Raw genomic sequence first — 22,177 nt, 5'->3', positions numbered from 1 at the left:
GCCACAACACCACCCTGCACCCAACACTCCCCCAGGGGCTGTGTCCCAAGGACAAACAGACAGCAAAGAAATCATGCATTTCATTTTGTTGTGATGTGGTAATAATGCTTGCATTGTCCTCTTAAGCTCTGGTGTGGCTTCTGTAGGATAAGTAGCAAGGGCACTTAACGTTATTGGGAACCAAGGTGTTCAGTTAGAAGCAGAAAGTTACAGAAGTAAAAACCGTGACATCTGGTGTTTGAACTGAAAACACCGATTGACATTTATTTTTCTGGCTTCCCGCTGGACACGCCCGGGAGCCCTGCCGGGCCAGGCCGTGGGGAGCAGGTGTTGGGTGGGGCCTCGGGCCAGGCGGACTCCCCGGAGAAGAGGAGGGGAAACTGCAAACAAAGAGACCCCAACTCGTGTTGCACGTGGAGAGCTCGGGAGTCGCCGGGCCTCCATCCTGCCTTCCCAGTGCAGGTGCATCTCAGACGCACGGGGAGACGGAAGACCGCCGGCCACAGCCCCTGCCGGGGGGTGCAGTGCCACTGGAATCACTGTGATCTGGTAACCGCAGAGCTCACGGAGCTGGGCAGTGGCCAGCGAAGTGTGGGCAAACCATTTAGTGGGCGATGCAGCAGGCAGGGGCTTTGAAGGAAATGGTCGCCTGAGCCCTGGTCCAGCACGAAAACCCAGAGAGCCGGGCGTCCGCGCCTCCTGCCATGACACAGCTCACTGCACCCCTGCAGGAGAGAAAAAACCATCCGTCAGCTTGCGCTCACGTGCGGCCTTCGGTTTTGCCCGCCTGTGGAGCCGGGAGAGAATGGGAGAAATGAGACCGTGGGAAAGACGGCGCCCGAGGAGGGGCCGCCTGCAGGACAGGCCGGGCTCGTCCCACAAACCGCCGCCGGAGACCCAGACGCAAAGAAACGCAGAGGTGAGACGGGTATTTTACCGCGTAGCCTGAGCCATCCTAAGGAGAAATGGCACCGTGTGTTATATGTGCTTTAAAATACCCCAGGAAGAGAAGCTGGGAGCCAGGTTAGACGGTGCCAACGTAGTGGGGATGCTGCCACTGCCCCCCCTGAGTGACAGGCACCGAGCTGTTCTCTGCCCACGCGGCCCCGTGTGTGTGCGTGGACGCCCGTGGCAGGTGCCACAGTCGGTGTGGTCTGTCTGCTCTGCCCGTGCCAGGCTTGGGGACACCCATCCCAAGTGCTGTGGGTTGAATGTGGTTTGTCCCTGGAGGGCCTGTGTGTTTGAGGCTCAGTGCCCAGGGCGCTGGCATGGGGAGGTGCTGCCAACCTCTTTGGGGAGCCCTTGGTCAGCTGCGAGAGCCGCCCTCCAGAGTTTCTCGTGGGCGCCTGGTTGATTCTTGGGAGAGGGCTGTTGCATCCAGTCTCTGCTCCCTGCCTGGACGTGCGACCCCTTCCCCTGAACACATCCCCCCTTCTGCCCTGCAGTCCCCCAGACACAGTGTGGTGAGCGCAATAAACCGCTTCTCCCATGGTAGCCTGCCTCGGGTATCTCGTTGTAACCAGCAGCGAACTAATCCAGTGAGTCAGGAAACAGCCGTCGGACTTCTACTCGGCAGTGTCGGGGGCTCCTCCACACCGCCCTTCCTCGGGGGATCTGCTCCCCTGACCCGCCTGGCACCCTCTTGCTCCCCGACATGTATCCTGCGTGACAAAGCGACTGCCTCCCCACCTGCTGAGACAGGGACGTCCACTGTGGCTCTCACTGCGTGGCTGCACAGAAAGTGTGGCCACGGCCCTGCGTGCTCCTGCCTCCCTTCCGCTTCCCCCCATAAGGCATCCCCACCGACGCGATGCTGGGGGCCCTGGAAAGGGGGCTGAGTTTTAACCAGTTCTCTGCCGAGAGACAATGCTATACTTTTTTGTGTGTGTGTGTGATTTATTTATTTATTTGAGAGGCAGAGTTACAGAGAGAGGGAAAAACAGAGAGAGAGTCTTCCATCCGCTGGTTTACTCCCCAAATGGCCATAACGGCCAGAGCTGGGCCAATCCTAAGCCAGGAGCCAGGGTCTCCCACACAGGTGCAGGGGCCCAAGGACTTGGGCCATCTTCTTCTGCTTTCCCAGGCCACAGCAGAGAGCTGGATCGGAAGTGGAGCAGCTGGGACTCGAACCAGTGCCCGTATGGGATGCCGGCACTGCAGGCGGAGGCTTAACCTACTGTGCCACAGCGCCGGCCCCTGTACATTTTGTTTTACAAATACGGTCTTCTAAATACAAAGTTGCATCGGTTTTGGTGAAAAGGTGTTTTAAAAACTCGCACATTTCTTCAGACTTTCTACATCTCAAAAATCCTGCAGGCACAGCAGGGAGCAGCAAGGGGAAGGCTGTCCTGGTGTCCTCAGAGTGCGTCACAGCCAACCGTAAAAAAAATCAGAAAAACGGCAGCTGAAACTTTAACTCCCTAAAGTAACATACTTTAAAATGCTTAAAAAACAAAAACCTCTCGTTTAAATTTAATCCAAACTGATCGGGTTGACGCCATTTTCAAGTGCCCTGTCTAGGCTGGACATTGCTGATGGATTTGTCCAGCCCTGGCCTTGGGCCCGACATGACTTCCGGAATCTTCTCAAAACCAGCGCGAGAGCTGCAGCTGTGTCCCTGCCACCCGTGTCGGGCAGCCAGTAATGACACCCACGACTCAGCTCGGCACCTCACCATGACTCAGCGGCAGGGCTCTCCGTGAGGGAATGGGACGTATTAGAAAGAACCCACAGAAAGTCCTCGAGCTGAAAAGCAAAGTAACCAGAATGAAAAGTGCAGGACACAGCCGCTCCCTCAGCGGGGTGCTTGCTCTCAGGATTTCTGTGACTGTAATTATTGCTGTGAACGCAGAAGTCGAAGGCCTCGTTTGCAACACATTCCTGTTGTCCCAGGGACTCAAATAGCTCCTCTCTCTCCTGCTTCAATCCGTCATCCTCGCCCAGACGCTCACTTCCAGCTGCCGGGCTTCTCCCAGCAGCCCTGTCACGTTCACGCTGCCTGCCTTTCATCTGGTAGCTGCCGCGAAGTGGCGTGGCCCTGCTGGTGTCACACACGTGTGCGCACACACACACGCACGCATGCACACACATTTATTTCTACTGGGGGGGGATGGGCAGGAGCAAGATGGGGCTGTAGGAGCGCTGTTTCTAAATTAGTAATGGTGCCTCTGTTCAGGGTGACTACAGAGCGTCCTCTCATGCAGCGTTCATAATCACTCACAGGCAGCACCCAGCTGACGTGCGAGTGAGGCTGAGGCAGCAGTTGTAGTCATATACTGGAAAGGCAGAGTGACAAAGACAAGGGGAGAGAGAGAGAGAGAGAGAGAGAGAGAGAGAGAGAGAAATCTCCATTTACTGGTTCACTCCCCAAATAGCCACGACAGCCAGGGCAGGGCCAAGTCAAAGCCAGGAGCCCAGAATTCCATCCGGTTCTCTGATGTGGGCGTCCAGGGCCCAACCCCTTGGGCCACCCTCCCGCGCCTTCCCAAGTGCGTTACTAGGAAGCTGGGTGGGAGCAGAAGAGCCAGAGTGGAAGCAGGCGCTCACAGGACACAGCTTCACAAGCAGGGCCTTGGCCGCTGTGCAGCGACACCAGCCCCCGTGCGCCGGCTCTGATGTCCGCGCACGTAGAGGCCAGCTCTAGTGAAACCAGCACTGCATGGCACCCATGGGTGTGTCCTGCCCTTCCCCACCGCCAGGCTCCAGCTGCACCCGGCACCTCAAGGGCACGGCCAGGCCACCGCCCCATCACTGCCCGGAAAGCCACGCCAAGGGCCCCGCCGGCAGCTGCGCTACCGTGGAAATTCATCCCATTTGAGTGCCCGCTGCAGTGTGTAACAAGTTACCCCAAAGCTGGTAGCTCAGCACACGAGTGTGGGGGAGCGTGGGTAGTTCTGAGGCCAGGAGCAGCCTCGGGGGGGTGGGGGGGGTGGGGTGAGGGTGTCTGAGGCTGACGTCACAGTGAGGCCCCCTGGCGGGGATCCACTGCTAAGCCCACTCACCTGCCGCGGCAGCCCCCACGCGCCAGCAGCTCCTGGCCAAGGCGTCAGCTGCTTGACAAAAGGGCCTCGCGACGGGTGGCTCAGATCAGGACAGAAGGCATCTGAGAGGGAGAGAGAGAGGAGAGAGGATGCTGCCATCACTGTCGTGCACACGACCCACCTGGGACAATGGTGGGGACCCTGCGGGGCGTGGGATGTAAGCCCTACTTGGCCAGGGTAGCTGCGACCCTCTCAGAGACGGGCTCCCTGCGGCAGGTACTCTTGTTAAAAACGTTAGGGCGTGGCGTGGCGTGGGCTCCGGGCCGGGCGTGTGGCCCGGTTCCTCCACGGCAGCCGGAAAGCAGTCTGACAATCCCGGGACCCCAAGGAGGCTCCTGCGGGCTGGGGGGGCTGCCGCCGGCCTGCACCGCACTCCGTGCCATGCGGGGACATTTGGTGGAAATGGCACGGGTAATTCTGGCCGCGGAGCTCCCCCCGGTGGGTCCCGCTTTGCCACCGGGAGTCTCATTTTAGGAGCGACGCTGGCATTTTCTCTGAAAATGCTGAAATGTCAGATGTCAGTGGTGCGCATGTCTTTTTTCGGCTGCAGCCGAGGTATTTCAAACTTCCTTGCTGGGCTGCCGTTAACTTCGCCTTTTAGCCCAGGAAAACGGCACCTGCAGGCGTCACGTTTCAGAGGCCCGGAAACGCGCGAGATCTGCTCCTCCCCTGTATCGCTCCCAGCTGACCACAGTGCCTGCCCCGCCCAGCACCCTGATGACCACGCAGCCACAGCCCACCCTGCCACGGCGGGGAGAGCTCCGGCTCAGCTGAAACGGACACATCTCATTACATCCCACACAACTTCTCTCACTCTCGTTAGCACAACAGGTGAATGTCATGTTCCAGACACATGTTCCGCACGCAGAGGGATGGGGGCAGGTGCATTTACCGGGAAAACCCCACGAGGAAAGGACTGGCAGTGAGCATCGCGATACTCAGGCCACGAGCCCCCAGGAGTAACAGCCAGGGGTGACGTCCGGGGCTACTTCCTCCTTCCCGGCTCGGAAGCAGCCTGGCTATGGCCCACAGCCTCCACGCCCTGTGGATTGGCGGAAGCAGACACAAGGCCCTGGAGCTGCTGACAGCACTCTTGAGCCGTGGTCACACATCCATGCACGGAAAGGTGGCAGGTCCCGTGTGCACCCGGACGGGCAGAGACGAGGGCCTCGAATCCTGAGTCACGTGTGGGAAGCCAACCCCAGAACGGCGTGTCTGGGAGTCGTGCGCGCTCTCCAGCGGGCTCTCAGCAAGGCCTTCCTCCCGTGGTGCCCCACACGGTCCCGCGTGCTCTGGGCTTCCGTGTGGATCCAGCACCTTCCGCCCTGGCAACAGCCAGCAGAACACAAAGCTGAGGCACCACGGGTGGCGGGCCTGGTCCTCTGCCCCCGCCCGGACCCTCCTGGGGTCTGTAACCCCTTCCTCTCCCCAGGAGAACCCCGCCGGGGCCCCTCCAGCACGGGGCAGGGGGATTCTCCCATGCATTTTCTGTCGTGGTGGAATCCGTGTGTAGGAGAGGTGCTTTGATTTGGTTTCAGTTTTGTTTATTTGCATATGAGAAAAAGAGAGTGAGCTCGTGGCTTCTGGTTCATCCCCGAAGATGCTTACAACAGCTGGAACCGGGCCAGGTCCCCCCCACGGATGGCAGGAGCCCAACCCCTCGTGCCATCGCCGCTGCCTCCGGGGAGTGCATCGGCTGGAGGCTGGCGACGCCGGAGCTGGAGCATAGCTCTGGTGTGGGATGCTAGCGTCTTGGCTGATGTCGAAGTCCTGGGCCAAAGGCCACCCTGCAGGACAGTGGCCGTCTTGCTCCCTCGGGGGACCTGTGGCAGTCTGTGTCTGCATTCTGCAGAAATATTTCTGGTCCCACGTGCTGCTCCAGAACTGTGCCAGTCCTGCAGTGAGAAGAGACGTCTCAGCCTCCCTCTGGGCCTCGCCGTGGCCTCTGATAGAATGCCGCGGGACGCCTCACTCTCGCGATTTCCAAGACCGCGCCATAAAAGGCGAGGCGACCTCACCATGTAGCCGCCATTTTTCCGGGAAGCCCACGCTGCAGAGCGAGACTGGGTGGAGGTTCCACCAGCAGCAGCCAAGCCGGCCACAGCCCTGGACACAAACCCTTGCTGGGGGTGCCTTAACCCCCAGAACTGTAGAACCGAAAAATAGTTTGTAATACTAATGTAATACACGGTTGTTCTTTCCTGGCATTCCATTTGGGCGATGTCTGATCATGGCTGATACCTTGGACATGGTCTACAAAGGGGAGAGTGGCAGTCTTGACACGCTTTGGTTCATACATACCCTTATATTCATATATATATTCATCTATACCCCTAAAGGGTTTTGATGCCGATGCATCCACTCACACATTTTTGTTGCTCTCCAGGATGTCTGCCATCTGTTTAAATGTCTGAAGAAGACATCGCCATGCAGAGTGGCATCGCCCTGGCCAGCGGCAGGGGCGTCCGTGTGGCCTGGTGAATGTCCCCCTGGAACTTTACAAGACCTGTTCCTTCTCCAGGAGTCAGAGTTTTCCCGCTGTCATTTTTCCTCTGTAAACTTGTGCTTCTGTCTCCCCGAGAGGACTGTATTCTGTGTCATGCACACCCGCATTTGAAAAGTATGCGCTGGTCTCCCTACAGTACGTTTCTGCAGTAGATACAGGACTCGTATGGAGCCGTGCAAGAAGTCTGCGGGGGCGGGCATTTGGCCGAGCGGTTAATGTCCCTCAGGTGCGTGGGGCCCCGTGCCTGATTCCACTCCACTTCCAGCTCCTGAGGGTGCACACACTGGGAGCAGCAGTGATGGCTCAGCTGCTGGGTCCCTGTCACCCACGTGGGAGACCTGGGCTGGGTTCCTGGCTCCTGGCTTCAGCCCAGCCCTGGCCAGCCCCAGCTGTTGCAGGCATCTGGGGAGACAGTCAGCGCACAGAACAGTGCTCGCACTCTCGCTCTCTCCCTCTCCCTCTCTCTCCCTCTCTCTCTCTCTCCCTCTCCCTCTCTCTCCCCCCCTTCCTCCCTCCCTCCCTCCATGTGTGTGCTCCTTTCAAATAAAAGAAAAAATTTTTGTAAGTTCATGGAAAAATGAAATGAAAAGATAAGTTTCTTTTTCCATGAACTGTTTGAAGCACCCTATATATAAATATACGCTGTATATAAATATATAAAATCATGTCTTTAACTTCCAGTGCTCACAAGCAGTTTACCAATGCTTCTGTTTTTAAAGACTTATTCATCTATTCAAAAGGCAGAAAGAGAGAGAGAGAGAGAGATCTTCCATCCCTAGTTCACTCCCCCAATGCCTGAGGCTGGGCCGGGCTGAAGCCAGGAGCCCCGAACTCCACCCAGGTCTCCCACGCGGGTGCAGGACCCCAAGCACGTGGGCCATCCTCCAGTGCTTTCCCGGCGCATTAGCAGGGAGCTGGATCAGAAGTGGAGCAGCCAGGATTGGACCTGGAGCTCAGATATGGGACACTGAGGCTTCAGCTTAACCTGCTGAACCACCCGGCTCTGCATCCCTCACAGACACTAACACAACACTGTAAAGGAAACGAGTCCGTTAACGAGACGAGGGGGATGTCTTAGGTGTCCTCGGGTGACGGCGATTTCCGTGGGAGCGAGCCAGGGTGCGGTGTGGCGTCAGCCCTGTCTGTCCTTTTTGCACAGACTCAGGCGCCTGCGGCTTTTTCCCAAACAACGTTGTTGGTGGAGTGCTTTTTACCTGACGCGCTTTAAATGTGTTTTGTCAGAAGCGGAGCGTCTGTGGTTTGTTGTACTGTCCAGACGGCCTCACAGGATCGGGCGCGTGTTCAGCCTGCGCTCCAGGCTGCGCCACACCTTGGATCCGGTGCCATCGGCTCCTACGGTGCCTGTCAGACCCCGGCAGCAGAGATGGCGAGGCCGACCCAGAGCCAGTCCTCTGGGCCAGACGCCCTGGACACCGTGGGGGGTGAACTTGAAGTTGCTGCCTCAGCCGCATGGCGTGGGATGCACACAGCCATCACGCCTCTCCTTCATGCCCTCTCAGCAAAGACTCCAGCGTGGGGGCCTGGCGGTGGACGTGGGCTCTCGCGGTGGACAGGGGGCGGGCAGGAGCACATCGACGAGGGGGCATTTCTGGAGCCAATAGGAAGAAGTTTGCAGCCACCCTGAGCCAATTTCTCCTGACCGCGTTCTCTGACAGCACATGCGGCCATGGAAAACATGTGCGTTTTTTAATTCACAAAAAGCCTGGAGTAGGGAGGCTATAAGCCCAGCTGCCACCCGCTTATAAGTGACAATAAAACATTAACTGTACCTTTAAAAAAGACACCGCATGCCACATCGGAGGACCGGACTCCAGCTTCCTGATCACGTGCACCCAGGGAGGCAGCAGCTGATGGCTCAGTACCTGGGTCCCTGCCACCCGTGTGGGAGTCCCCGAGGGAGTTCCAGGTCTCAGCCTCACCCTGGCCCAGCCCAGCTGTGGCAGGCATTTGTGGAGTGAGCCAGCAAAGCGATCTCCCTCTCCGTGTCTCTCTCCCTCTCCCTGTCTCTCTCTCCCTCTCCCTGTCTCTCTCCCTCTCCCTGTCTCTCTCCCTCTTTCTCTCTCCCCCTCTCTCGTGAACGAACACATAAATCTTGTTTAAAAGCTGATCAGTGAAGAGTCCTCACTGTCAAATACAGCAGGCCACTCTTTGATATTTTTTGAAAACTCTCATTTTTCAATTCAAAACTCAGAATCAAAATAAGCGAGTTGGTAATACAATGCTGGCAACCTTGCCACTTTATAATTCTTTTCTTCTATTTTTTATTTATTTATCCTCATTTTAGTGGACACTCAGAAAGACTCAGAGAGAGAGAGAGAGAGAGAAAGAGAGAGAGAGAGAGAGAGAGATTGTCCCTCTGCTGGTTCACTCTGCAAATGCCAACACAGGGGCTGGGCCAGGAGCCGGGAACCCAGCGCAGGTCTCCCACGGGGGTAGCAGGGCCCCATCTGCCTGGGCCACCCGCACCAAAGGCGGCTGGAACGGTAGCAGAGCTGGACTCACCCAGGCTCTGCACGGTGGGATGCAGGGGCCCAGACTTGGTCCAAGCCACAGTGCCAAGCGCCCGGCCATCACTTTCCAATTCCCGTGCCGCAAGGAGGTCTGGCTGAGGGGAGAGCCGCGCCCAGCCTCTGCCACCCGCATGAACTCTCCCTCCGGCATTTCTCGCCGGCGTCTCCTCAGGACAGAGAAGGAGGAGACTGAGTAGGAGTTGCGTCGTCCTGCTCCCTCTCCAGAACATACCCACACGCAGAGCACCCGGCTGGGCCCGGCTCTCCTGCTCGGAGCACCCGGCAGGGCCCCGGCTGGGCCCGGCTCTCCTGCTCGGAGCACCCGGCTGGGCCCGGCTCTCCTGCTCTAGCGCGCACCTTCCTTTAGCAGAGCTCCCTGCACAGGACGAGACACGGGATTCCACCACAGGGGCCGGCGCGGCAGCACAGCGGGCTGAGCTGCCACCGGCAGCACTGGCAGTGTGGGCACCAGTTCCAGTCCCGGCTGCTCCTCTTCCGATCCAGCTCTCTGCTATGGCCTGAAAAACAGCGGAGGATGGCCCAAGTGCTTGGGCCCCTGTACCCACATGGGAGACCCTGAAGAAGCTCCCAGCTCCCAGCTTCAGCATGGCCCAGCCCTGGCTGTTGGTGACTATTTGCAGAGTGAACCAGCAGATAGAAGATTCTCTGTCTGTCTGTCTTTCCCTCTCTCCCTGTAATTCTGTCTTGCAAATAAATAAATTAATTTTTAAAAATTAATTTCTAAAAAATAAATGCTGGAGCCTTATTCAAAGGAGACGCGAAGGAGCCCGCCATACCCTTCCGTCCAGGTCACCAGGGGCTTTGCCTGGGACAAACACAGCACCAGACACAGAGGCTGGCCCCTGCTGGCCAGGAGGAGCAGGGAGGGGCCGGGGGCCAGGTGGGGGCCAGCACCCGGGCAGCACAGGTGCTCCCAGGCTCGCTAACTCCAGGAAAGAGAGCAAGCAGAGGGGCAGGCGATGGAAACTCATTCTCTCCATGTGTACATCTCTCTCTACCTGACCATCTCCAGATCGAAGACTCTCGGCGTGAGCCGGGCAGAATGAGCGGGCTGCGCCCACACCTGTCACCCCAGTAACCACAGCTGCACGGCAACTCGGCACCAGGAGGGGGCCCTGGGTCCCTGCCACCAACCTGAAACACCACCAGATGCTCAAGGAGTGACTGGTGAGACCTGGTGAGACCTGGTGAGACCTTAGGGAGGTGAATTTCTTGTTGACATTGGCGCTATTTGAAATCTCCAAATCACAGCTTCGGGCTCCTAATGAAAGCCAGCAGGCTCTGGCCCAGCCCTCTGCCCCTGTGGGTGTCACTCCACCGTCAGTCTCGCCCCCCACCCTCCCCAACTTTCTCCCCAAACCCACCCCTTCGCGGTGGCCCCATTTTAACTCCACGTGTCGACCCCTCTTGCGCCGGCCGCACCAAGTCGGCTGCCGGCATTCCCAGCATCCAACCAAGTCCTCGCCCCTCTTCTCGCACCCCTCAGCCCCCTGAAGCCGGGCGTCCTCTTCCCTCGGTGGTCTTCATTCCTGAACTCCCCCCATCCCGGCCCTGCCCCCCACACACATCAGTTTCCTGCTTGGTAGAGATTTGCACGCTGCTGCCTCAGTCTGTCTGTGGAGCTGTCGACGTGGCCGGAGCATCCTCTCTCGTGCTCGGAGCTGTGTCCCCTCTGTGGGAGCCTGTTCCTGGGCCAAGCGCCATCCTGCTGCTTGCTTTGCTCAAATCCAGTTCGGCGGGGGTGGAGCCTCCAGTACAGCTTTCAGGGCGCTCAGGGGGTGAGCTGTCCCGCCCGCGTGCTCTGTCCCTGCAAACGGACTCCCACTCAGGCGGGGCAGGACAGGGACACACGTGGCCAATCGTCCATCCTCACTGCACAGGCAGGGACTGGCCCCCTCTGAGGAGGACCCTGCGCGTGCCTCTCCTCTCTGGGGACTGATGCAAGCACTGACAGCGTCTTTATTGTTCTTGATTGATTTCATTTCTTTGAAAGGCAGAGAGACAGACCATCCACCAGCTGGTTCTCCCCAGATGTCCATAATGGCCAGGGCTGAGCCAGGAGCCTAGAACCCAGCTCAGGTCTCCCACACAGGTGGCAGGGACCAGGCATCTGAACCACCACCCACTGCGTCCCAGGCCGTGCAGCAACAGGAACCCAGAGCCGGCAGTGGATACAGGACTCAGACCCAGGCGTTCCGATGGCCGGGGCAGGCATCCCAGGCGGCGTCCTAACAGCTGCACCAACATCATGGTTTTTCAAGGTAGTCACGACATTTCCGGGAGCCATTGGGAGGAGAGGCCTAATGAAGCCAGGCCCCTTGCAGGCTGCTCCTTGGGGAGAAGACCACTGCGGGGGATATATTTGGAAGCGACTGCACATTTTGTCTTTTGGGATCTCAGAATGTACATGGAAAGTTCCAATCCATTATACAACAAAGCGACCTATTGGTTGGATTTTCTGAACTCGCTGAGCCAGAGGCAAGGTCCATGTGGTGCACCTGCTAACACTCCCACACCTGTGCCCCAGGGGGCGGCTGGGCTCAGGGATCTGCTAACAGATCTCCACCTGGAAGGTTTCTCAGGGGAGCCCTGCACAGAGCGCGTGCACGGGGAGACACCGGGACTTCTGGACGGTGCCACGGGTGTCGGCGCCCCACGGGATCTTGAGACTGGTGTGATTTTCCAGTGCACACCCAGACACTGCCCTCACCACCCACGCTGCTTTATCAAAGCCGCGCCGCCCAGTTGCCTTTTGAAGACCAGAACACACGCTCGGCCTTAGGTTTCTCCGCTGGTCACGCAGCTTCCTGGTGCAGATTTCAGTAGGGCTCCCCTGGTGGGCAGGCTGTCCGTCAGAACGTGGGATCCGCCACGCACGCTGGGCCCTAGCGCGGCACTGAGCTCAGAGATCTTGCCACTTTCATGACCTGGGAGCGACTGGATGGCCACTGGCACCGTCTGGGCCTGTGCCGCCTTCTGCCACACTCGCTTCACTAACAAGTCCCTTTGTTATGGCCCCACATCAACTTTGATGTTAATGCTTTGCTCCTGACGGTGGCCACTGCTTTCCGCTCGGTGCGTCCTGATGTCCCACATGGGCACCGGGTCCGAGTCCCGGCTGCTGTTGCCTCCCGGCTGCTGGAGCAAGATGGATGCAGCCAATGTGGAGAGGGACGCGGCCGCTGGCGAGCGCGTGGAGCCCGGCTCTGGTTCCCACTTTACCTGCGCAGGGCGCTGGGCCGGACACTGCCCCGTCCAGCGTTTTCCGCTCCTGTCTCGCCAAGCCCAGGTCTCGTCTGTCTGTGACGCTGGAGCACTCTCAAAAACATTGCATGGCTGGCATGCGTGAATCCGGGGGGTGGTTCAACTGCTCTTTGGCCTGTGGCAGCTCTGTCCATAACAAATTCTGTTAACTTGTTGCACACATGCCCCCTGGCCCAGGGCACAGGTGCGGGAGCTCTTCCTGGGCACCCACCGCACCCTCAGGGCCTCAGCTCCCACCGTTCCCCCTCGCGTCCTCCCCCGGCCTCTCCCAGGCGCGGGGGGATGGGGGGGGACCGCAGAGACCCTTTGCTCTTTGCGACTATCTTTCTGATTACAAAAAAACACACGTTCCTTTCAAATCACTCAAACCCAGAAGCCCATGCGTGAAAGAATGTACGTTCAGACTCGGGTGTGGGACGACACGCAGACGTGGGACACGTGTGCAGTCACACACACCCACTGCCATGAAAACTGGGAAGAGCCCACAGCACCCACCAAGGCAAGGAGGTAAATTGGAAATGTCTGTATGAGAACACCGTGCTGCAGTCCAAGTCGTGACTCACGTACGCACATCCCCGGAATAAGCCTCACGAGCCCGTGTTCAACGAGAGGCAGGTCAAGGCGCAAACACCGACAGTCCTGCGGGGACCATGCAGGGACATGCACCCTGAAGACAAGCCAGGAGGTGGTGACATGGCGCAGAGGCCGACGCCTGCAGCACAAGAACACGGGGGAGCGCAGGTTCGCGACCTGGCTGCTCTACTTCCCACCCAGCTCCCTGCTAATGCACCCGGGAAGGCAGCAGAGGATGGGCCAAGTGCTTGGGCCCCTGCACCCTTGTGGGAGACCTGGATGGAGTTCCTGACTCCTGGCTTAAGCCTGGTCCAGCCTTAGTCACTGTGGCCATTTGGGGGGAGAGGGAGAGGGAGGGAGGGGGAGAGGGAGGGGGAGAGGGAGGGGGAGTGGGAGGGGAGGGAGAGGGAGGGGGGAGGGGAAGAGGGGGGAGGGGGAGGAGGGGGGGAGGGGAAGGGGGGAGGGGGAGAGGGAGAGACAGAAAGGCAGGAGGGGCCCCAGGGCTGGCTTGTGCGGTCCAGAGGCTGCAGGATCCCGGGGCCTGCGGGGAACACACGGAGCCCCAGCTGGGCTGACTCCAGTGGGGTGGGGGGCAGCCGCTTAGGCCCCGTGGGGGGGAACACTCCAGCATCAGCGCAGTGCCCCGGCGTGAGGGGGTCCCCCTCTCCAGCCTTGGTGCTCCCCTGGGGCCTTCAGCTGAAGGGACAGGGCCCCCCGCATGGGGCAGGGCGAGCACTGCGGACTTCACCATGCCTCTCATCCAGAAACCCAAGCAACAGCGCCCAAAAGCCAACCAGCTCCGAGTGTCAGGCAATGCCACACGCAAGGGCAGAAGTAATGGGGAGGTCACTCAGGAAAGACTGGCCTCCCGCTTCTCGTCCACCCTCGGTGCGCCACGCACAGTGCTCCAGACCCAGGCACCCGAGCATGGGCGACGGCCATGCACCGCTGCCTGCCAGCGTGTCCCCTCAGCTGTCTCCTCCCCCCTCTCCTCTCGCGCCAGACCCGCAGGAGTCCCCTCCTCCTCCCACAATGCTCACTGCTTTATCTTCATGAGTTACAAAGCATGGGACTTGGTGTAGAATAATTTTGAGGAACAACCACTGAGTCACTGTCTACCTGCGCTTTGAACTTGGCTTCAGGCTTCGGAGCAGTGCTGGAGTAACCAGCCTATGTTAAAAAATTTTCTTTTAAGTTTATTATTTTTATTTGAAAGGCAGAGAGAGAGAGAGAGAAAACCTCCATCTGTCGGTTTACTCCCTACATGTCTACAACAGCCAGAGCCAGCCCAGGCCAACGCCGGGGGCCCAGAACTCCACCCAGGCCTCGTGCGTGGGCGTGGGGTTCTGTTGTGTCCCAGGGTGTGCGTTAGCAGGAAGCCAGATCAGAAGCCGGGAGCGAATGCAGATGCAGTCACTGCCTAATGGCCGCTCCTGAAATTACTCTTTTGAAAGAAACTGTCGAGAAAGCGGGGCTCCTCTTGCTTGTGGCAAGGGGCCCTGTCGGGGACCAGCCACGTGGCAGCGCAGTTCCCAGGGCCTGGGTGCACAGGCTGGGACCTTCCTCCAGGGGCCGCCCCTGCAGCCCAACCCCTCCCTTCCCCAGCCACTCCACAGCCCCTCCCAGCCACCTGTTCCTTGCGAGGCTCGAGTGCTGAGCTCCATGCTTGGGGGATCAAAAACAAGGCAAACAGGAGAGCGGGACCAGAGCAGCCTACCAGGGCCCCGAGCGGAGGTGCACCTGCCTGGAGGAGCTGCCTCCTCACCCCGCCCGCCCGGGATCCGCCTGTGTCCTTTCAGCGTCTCTCTCACCAACTCCACGAGGATTTGACCGGTCAGCTAGGAGGGCAGCGCCACACTGCACCCCGCGCCCATGTCCACGCTCACATGGCAGTCACTTGTAAAGTTTCCATCAGCCAGCGAGGAGGGGCGGCCAGAGGAGCACCCACAGACACCGGCGCAGGATGGCCTGTGGATCTAGACCCAGGGAGGCTGCTGGGGGCCATGGGGAGAGGGGAGGGGAGATGAGAACGTGGATGACGGAAGATGCCAGGCGGGGAACAGGGAAACCCAGGTAGGAGACCACGGTGGCTGCTGGCAGGGTGGCGCGCACTGCAAAAGCCATCGGATGTGGGCTCAGAGAACCGGGCCCCGTGTTCTGTTCTGTTCGCCCGCTGAGGACAGGAGGAGCTCAGCTCCCGAGGGTTCTCCCAAAAATAAAGGCGCTAACCCACCCAGGGTTCCAGAGGGCAGCTGTGAACCAATGCATCACTGCTATGCGGAAGCTTGGGCTCACCTGCACCCCGGCTCCGCACTCGTCAACCGGGGCTAACAAGAGCAGTTGCGGCGGGGGGGGGGGGTCCTGGGACTTCCTGAGCTCATCCCCGTGACGTGCTCATCCCAAGGTCTAGCTCGGAGCCCACTTGCCAATTCCCAGGCGATGGTCACGCAGCCGGGACGTCACCAGGCCACCGCAGCCCAGCGTCCGGCCATCGCCGGGGGTGGAGGTGGGGGCGTGTCTGCTGTTTTCTGGCTTTGGGGCCTGGGGAGGGGCCTCGTACTCCGCTTTTCTTTCCTTGGAAAGGAGACAGTGGCCAGAACCATTCGAAAGAAAACCACCGCAGTGATGTGATGTGCCGTGTCAGCTGTCAACAGTTACCGAGCTTCAGCACCACCCAGCCGCAGCCGAGAACACGCGGAGTGAAATTCAGGACTCCATCCTAGCGCGGAGCACCGGTGGCAGATTACAGGTGACCAGGAGACGGCAGACGGGACGACAATATTCAACGTGAGACACGCACCTGGCCTGGTGGCCTAACCCGCGGACAACGGGAGGAGCAGTGCCAAGGAAGCCGAGAGACCTGACAAACGCTCACCCCTGTTCTGAAGCAACTTCAGAAAGAAGGGTGGAGGGGTCTGTGCAAACTGAGACTCGCGTCTAAGATCTGCCCTGCGGGCCCCAGACCTGCTGCAGCGCAAGGAGACCGCGGTGCTGACACTGCATCAAGCGAGGCTTAGAACAGACCTGGAAAATGTGTGCACCGACTCAGCCCCAACTGGGAAGCGGGAAATACCAAATCCAGGGTGGCCACGCGGCCTGGGCCTGTCCCTGCCCCACCCCTGCCCCTCCCCTGCCCTGTCCCTGCCTCACCCCCACCCCTGCCCATGCACCTGCCCTATCCCTGCTCCTGCCCCCGCCTCACCCCTGCCCCACCCTCTGCTCCGCCCCCACCCCGCCCATGCCCTGCCCCTGTACCTTCCAGCCCCTGCCCTGCCTCTGCCCTGTCCCCGCCCTTGCCCCTCCCACACGCAGCCCCACCCCTGCCCCTTTGTGTCATTTGGGAAATTACTCACCACCTGGGGTCTGAGTCTCTCATCTGTGGACTGAGGACACAACTTTACGAGGCTGCCACGAAGACTAATTTAGCTCATTTTTGTGCATTTCCAAAGCCCCAGGAAAGCAGGGAACTACAGGTGCGTTCATGCTGGTGCAAACATTTGTGAAATGTTTCTGCAGAACGTGAATTTCCCATGAACTTCCTGCAGCTCACTCACAGGCGTCGATTTCAAAAAAATTTTTTTTTTTTTTGACAGGCAGAGCGGACAGTGAGAGAGAGACAGAGAGAAAGGTCTTCCTTTGCCGTTGGTTCACCCTCCAATGGCCGCCGCAGCCGGCGCACCGCACCGATGGCAGGAGCCAGGTGCTTCTCCTGGTCTCCCATGGGGTGCAGGGCCCAAGCACTTGGGCCATCCTCCACTGCACTCCCTGGCCACAGCAGAGAGCTGGCCTGGAAGAGGGGCAACCGGGACAGAATCCAGCATCCCGACCGGGACTAGAACCCGGTGTGCCGGCGCCGCAAGGCGGAGGATTTCAAAATTTTGCCGTTGCCAAACAGCATGGAGACAGAGAGACCCCGGCTGCTGGCTCACTCCCCCACAACAGCCAGGGCGGGGCTGGTCCACGTCAGGCGCCAGGACTCCCCCAACCCCTGCTGCCTCCCAGGAGCCGAGCTGGACACAGAGCCCAGGTGCTCCGACGCGGACGTGGGCCTCTTACCCTGTCCTAACCTCCAGGCCAAACAGCACCCCCCACCCCCACCAAACTTACCACGATTCTGTGAAGTGCCTTTGTGGAAAGATTTTAGGACACTGTCAGGCATGCAATGTGTACTGCACAGGTAATCTGTGGTGTAGCGGGTAAAGCTGTGGTTGGCAGCACTGGCATCCCATGTGGGCACCAGTTTGAGCCCCAGCTGCCCCACTTCTGATCCAGCTCTCTGCTATGGCCTGGGAAAGCAGTGGAAGATGGTCAGCGTCCTGGGGCCCCTGCACCCACGTGGGAGACCCTGAAAAAGCTCCTGGCTCCTGGCATGGGTCTGGCCCAGCCCTGACCATTGCGGTCACTGAGGGAGTGAACCAGTGGATAGAAGACCTCTCTCTGTCTCTCTGTCTCTGTCTGTCTGTCTCTCCCTCTGTCTCTGTCTCTGTCTCTCTCTGTCTGTTTCTCTCTCTCTGCCTCTGCATCTCTTTCTCTCTAACTCCATCTTTCAAATAAATAGTTCTTTTAAAAAGTAGAACATGATGCATTGTAACAAATACAGAATGATACTTTAAGCATTCAGAATGCCCAGAGGCTGAGGAGTTACTGATAAAATACTCCACGTCCATCATCCATCGCTGACTCTGAGGACGGAGCTGAACATTCATCACCACCAGGGCGTCCCTCCCGCCGCCTACGTGAGCGTAGTCAGTGTCACATTCCATGAAAACCACGCGACACACCCTCAACCGCGGCACACGCTATTTCTTTAGGAACCACTAAAACAAAACGCTGCCACTGAGTTCGCTGATCTGAGAACGGAAGCCCGCAAAGCATTCGAGAGAAACAGCTGCCGAGCCCCGAGCGGCATCCAGCCCGAGCCCCGAGCAGTGTCCAGGCTGAGCCCCAGGGGCCTGGGGAGGTGCGCCCCGGGTCCATCTCACCCATGGCCCCGAGCAAGCCTGTGCAGCCGAGGCCGAGTGTCTCATTCGAGGTCACTCGCCTTGAAGGCTGATCACCAGCTCAACCTTACGCCCACCTTTGTACAGCACCCGTCTGGGCCGACAGGTTTTGGATGTGTTCTACTTCCAGGTAAGTCTGTGAAACGGGCTAGAAGTGCACCTTAGAACCGAGAAGTCCCGATCGGAGCAAACTGGGAGCTGGCCCACCCCGGCAGAGGAGTCTCTCCCAGACGCAGACGCAGATGTACGGTGTACTGCCCCGCTGTCCTGAAGGTCCCGGACAGGACTGCCCAGCCTCTCCCACAGCTGTCACTGCTTCCTCCTGGGACAGGGGCTCCTCCTAGGACAGGGGATCCTCCTGGGGGCAAGGGCTCCTCCTGGGGGACAGGGGCTCCTCCTGGGGCAGGGACTCCTCCTGGGGGGCAGGGGCTCCTCCTGGGACAGGGACTCCTCCTGGGGGACAGGGGCTCCTCCTGGGACAGGGACTCCTCCAGGGGGGGACAGGGACTCATCCTGGGACAGGGGCTCCTCCTGGGGGACAGGGACTCCTCCTGGGACAGGGGCTCCTCCTGGGACAGGGACTCCTCCTGGGGCAGGGGCTCCTCCTGGGACAGGGACTCCTCCTGGGACAGGGACTCCTCCTGGGACAAGGGCTCCTCCTGGGGGACAGGGGCTCCTCCTGGGGGACAGGGGCTCCTCCTGGGGGACAGGGGCTCCTCCTGGGACAGGGGCTCCTCCTGGGACAGGGACTCCTCCTGGGGCAGGGGCTCCTCCTGGGGGACAGGGGCTCCTCCTGGGGGGCAGGGACTCCTCCTGGGACAGGGGCTCCTCCTGGGGGACAGGGGCTCCTCCTGGGGAACAGGGGCTCCTCCTGGGGGACAGGGGCTCCTCCTGGGGGACAGGGACTCCTCCTGGGACAGGGACTCCTCCTGGGACAGGAGCTCCTCCTGGGGGACAGGGACTCCTCCTGGGGAACAGGGGCTCCTCCTGGGGGGGCAGGGGCTCCTCTTGGGGGGCAGGGGCAGCCAGGGGCATGGGAGGCTGTGTCGGTGTTGATTTTGTATTCCTATCAGACCTTGGGGGTCAGCAGGTTCTGGGTGGGCCGGAAGGTCTGAGTGTGTTTGGAGAAAGGGGTTCTAGAGGAGCTGGGACACGCGACTCTCGTGGTCCTGGCCTCGCTCATGTCCCCCGCAGCCTGCTCAGCTTCCCGGGGACCTGGACCAGAGGCTCCGCATCCCCCTGCAGCAGGTGCCCGGAGGCTCCTCTGAGCCCGAGGAAGACAGCTGCCTCCCCGCCGGCAGCCACCAGAGGGCGCTCCCCGCCCCCTTCCTCCCAGCCTGGGGCCGCCGGTGGGATGTGGGGGAAGGCACTGTGCGCGCAGCCCAGGTCTCCCCGTCCTCTCCTAGGAGCTGACCACAGGCCGAGCGCGGGCCGGAGGCCCCTGTAGCCCGCCCCTGAGCCTCTGTATGAACTTCAGTAACAGACACGGCAGCGCCAACAAGCAAGCGTCTAAGGCGGGAGGTCAGAGACTGGGGCCTGTTGTCCCAGCGGCGAGCCTGCCTTAGCATCACACAGAACAGCCCGCTCGTGTAGCACACACCCAGCACAACGTGCTTAGTCCAGGCCAGACCCGACCAGAGTGGTCTGCCTGGCACAGGGCGTGGTGGAGACCCCCGAGGGGTGGGCTTCAAGAATAATACGGAACCTAACTGCAAGTGGAGAAACTGAGCCGTAGATAGGGAAGCTACATCTGGGACTGCCTGTGATGGACCTAGCACTAAACATTCTCACTGCGATGGTGCGTCAGGATCTGCAGCTCAGAGAAAACACGCTGGCCCCAGCTCCGCATAAAGATGGTCTCCGTACCCCAAAGTCAAACGCAGCGTTGGACCATGTGAACTCGGGACCGACACGGGCTCGCGTGGCCGCCTGCCCCGGCGGCTGCAGCCCTCCAGCCCCGGGGCTGTGGGAGAAAGGCGGGCCCATTCCCTGAAAGGAGCCAGGCACCAGGCGCCACGTGCGCATGGCTCCTGAGCCGCCGGGTCTGTGGGCCACGCCCCCGCTCGCTGACAGCGCGAGGGGTCACAAGGCTGTGGCACGCGCACGTCTCTGTCCTGTCCACGTGTCCACAAGTGCGGGAACTGTCCTGCAGCCGCCCGTGGCCCGGCCGGGTCGGGAGTTCGTGCTCCAACGACCTAAGCCACTTCAGACGCAAAACGGCAGAACGGAACCCCGGAAAAGCCCAGAAACCCAAGAGGAAAATAATCTCCTTCAAAATAAGAGCTGAATTTGCATTAAGTAGAAACTACAGCGTCCACAAATTCCAAGCCAGCTAAAAGGCGCACGCGCAGGGACTGGGCTGCTCCTCCCCGACATCTGACGGCCTCCGAGAACGGCCAGACCGTGCAGCTCGCTCACACGCTGCAAGTGTGGGCTTCGGCCCGAGATACCACGCCGGAACACGTCATTCCGCTAACTTAGATCCTACGACGGCGGGGAACGAATCAAAGGGGCGGGGGCGCCCGGGTCTCTGCAGCCGGCGGCACACCCGGGGGCGTCTCCACCCCTGGGTTTGGTGGGCAGCCTGCCCGCGAGCAGTGGACCCAACTGGCGGAAGAATGAGAAAGGCAGGTGGGGCGGGTCATGGGCCGGGTACCAAGATCCACAGCCCTGAAGCCTTGAAAGAAAACGAGGGAGGTCAGTATAAAACATGTTACGGTTGCAAACTATCGGCCAATCAAAACTAGCCCACTTGTTCCAGGCAGCTCCTTAATTTGACTAACACAGAGCCTATCATTCCGCATTCTTTCCAAAGGTAGAAATTTCATTTATTCAAGCCCCGATCATGTGGTTTGACTTGGCATTCTGTGCTTCGCCGCCTGCCCTCCACACCACCACCAGGCCAGGCTGTGCCAGCTGGGCTTGGGCTCTGCTCGCTCGTCAGCTCCGGACTCCGGGAGCCCTTCCTAGCAGTTTGCAAACACAGCCGGTGTCCGCCTCAGCGTGGGCTGCACACAGTGCAAAGGCAACGCGCAGGCAGAACCTAGCCCTGCAGCTGAGTGTGGCCCTCCCGCGGCCTGCAGTGCGCCCCAGGACCCTCAGCCGTCACCGGGGGACCCCGGCTCCCCACCGAGCGCCGCGCTGCTGACCTTGGGCGACTGGCTGCATTTTCCACCTGGGACGCTTCGGGTTCACGTGAACTTACAGGGACACAGCCGTCTTGAGCAGCCCCGCTGTTCTTAGACGTTTCTGTCCCCACAGTACCTCCCTGTGTTGGAAACGCAGGACGGTGTCACCCTCCGGCCACCAGAGCGAGCCCTTTCACCCCGGCACAGCGGACTCCCGGCAGCCCCAGCCAAGCCTGGGCGCGCTCCTCGCTGTCCCCACACCCTCCACCACGGGGCACACAGCGGCCGCTGCGGGCAGTCACTGGGGGGCACACAGCGGGCGCTGCGGGCAGTCACTGGGGTCCACACAGCGGGCGCTGCGGGCAGTCACTGGGGGCACACAGCGGGCGCTGCGGGCAGTCACTGGGGTCCACATAGCGGGCGCTGCGGGCAGTCACTGGGGGCACACAGCGGGCGCTGCGGGCAGTCACTGGGGTCCACACAGCGGGCGCTGCGGGCAGTCACTGGGGGGCACACAGCGGGCGCTGCGGGCAGTCACTGGGGGGCACACAGCGGGCGCTGCGGGCAGTCACTGGGGGCACACAGCGGGCGCTGCGGGCAGTCACTGGGGTCCACACAGCGGGCGCTGCGGGCAGTCACTGGGGGCACACAGCGGGCGCTGCGGGCAGTCACTGGGGGGCACACAGCGGGCGCTGCGGGCAGTCACTGGGGTCCACACAGCGGGCGCTGCGGGCAGTCACTGGGGTCCACACAGCGGGCGCTGCGGGCAGTCACTGGGGGCACACAGCGGGCGCTGCGGGCAGTCACTGGGGGGCACACAGCGGGCAGTCACTGGGGGGCACACAGCGGGCGCTGCAGGCAGTCACTGGAGATGCTTCGCCCAGGCGCGAAGAATGCGAATTCTCTCATTGACGGGGACTGTTCTCCAACAGCTGCCTTACAGCTCATTGATCGGGAAAACCAAGTTTTTACATACCTCAGTTTACACTGGCTCCTCGGACGCTCTATCTATCTCAAAGGCAGCGTTTTCTCCCTAGGCACGAAAGGGTTCACAATTACATCGGATTTCAGATTCTCTACGTAACCTGTCTCAACCAGGGATTCTCAGCCTTTG

General features: G+C 60.2%; 1 long non-coding RNA gene across 2 annotated transcripts; it reads right to left on the bottom strand.

Annotated features, from left to right (window-relative positions):
* Positions 1-239: 239 nt before the first annotated feature.
* Positions 240-22,177, bottom strand: LOC149128209 (uncharacterized). 2 transcript variants are annotated; one of them, XR_016230654.1, is made up of 4 exons: positions 22,040-22,177; positions 21,085-21,203; positions 4,002-4,102; positions 240-725 (listed from the first exon to the last, which is right to left on the bottom strand). It is a non-coding gene; the product is annotated as an uncharacterized LOC149128209 (long non-coding RNA). The 2 variants fall into 2 exon arrangements; XR_016230655.1 differs by lacking the exon at positions 240-725 and adding an exon at positions 2,057-3,275.

The sequence above is a fragment of the Oryctolagus cuniculus genome, chromosome 2 (assembly GCF_051225735.1).
Source record: "Oryctolagus cuniculus isolate XC-2025 breed Fujian yellow rabbit chromosome 2, ASM5122573v1, whole genome shotgun sequence".
NCBI classification, from domain to species: Eukaryota; Metazoa; Chordata; class Mammalia; order Lagomorpha; family Leporidae; genus Oryctolagus; species Oryctolagus cuniculus.
This window is presented reverse-complemented; position numbering and strand designations above follow the sequence as displayed.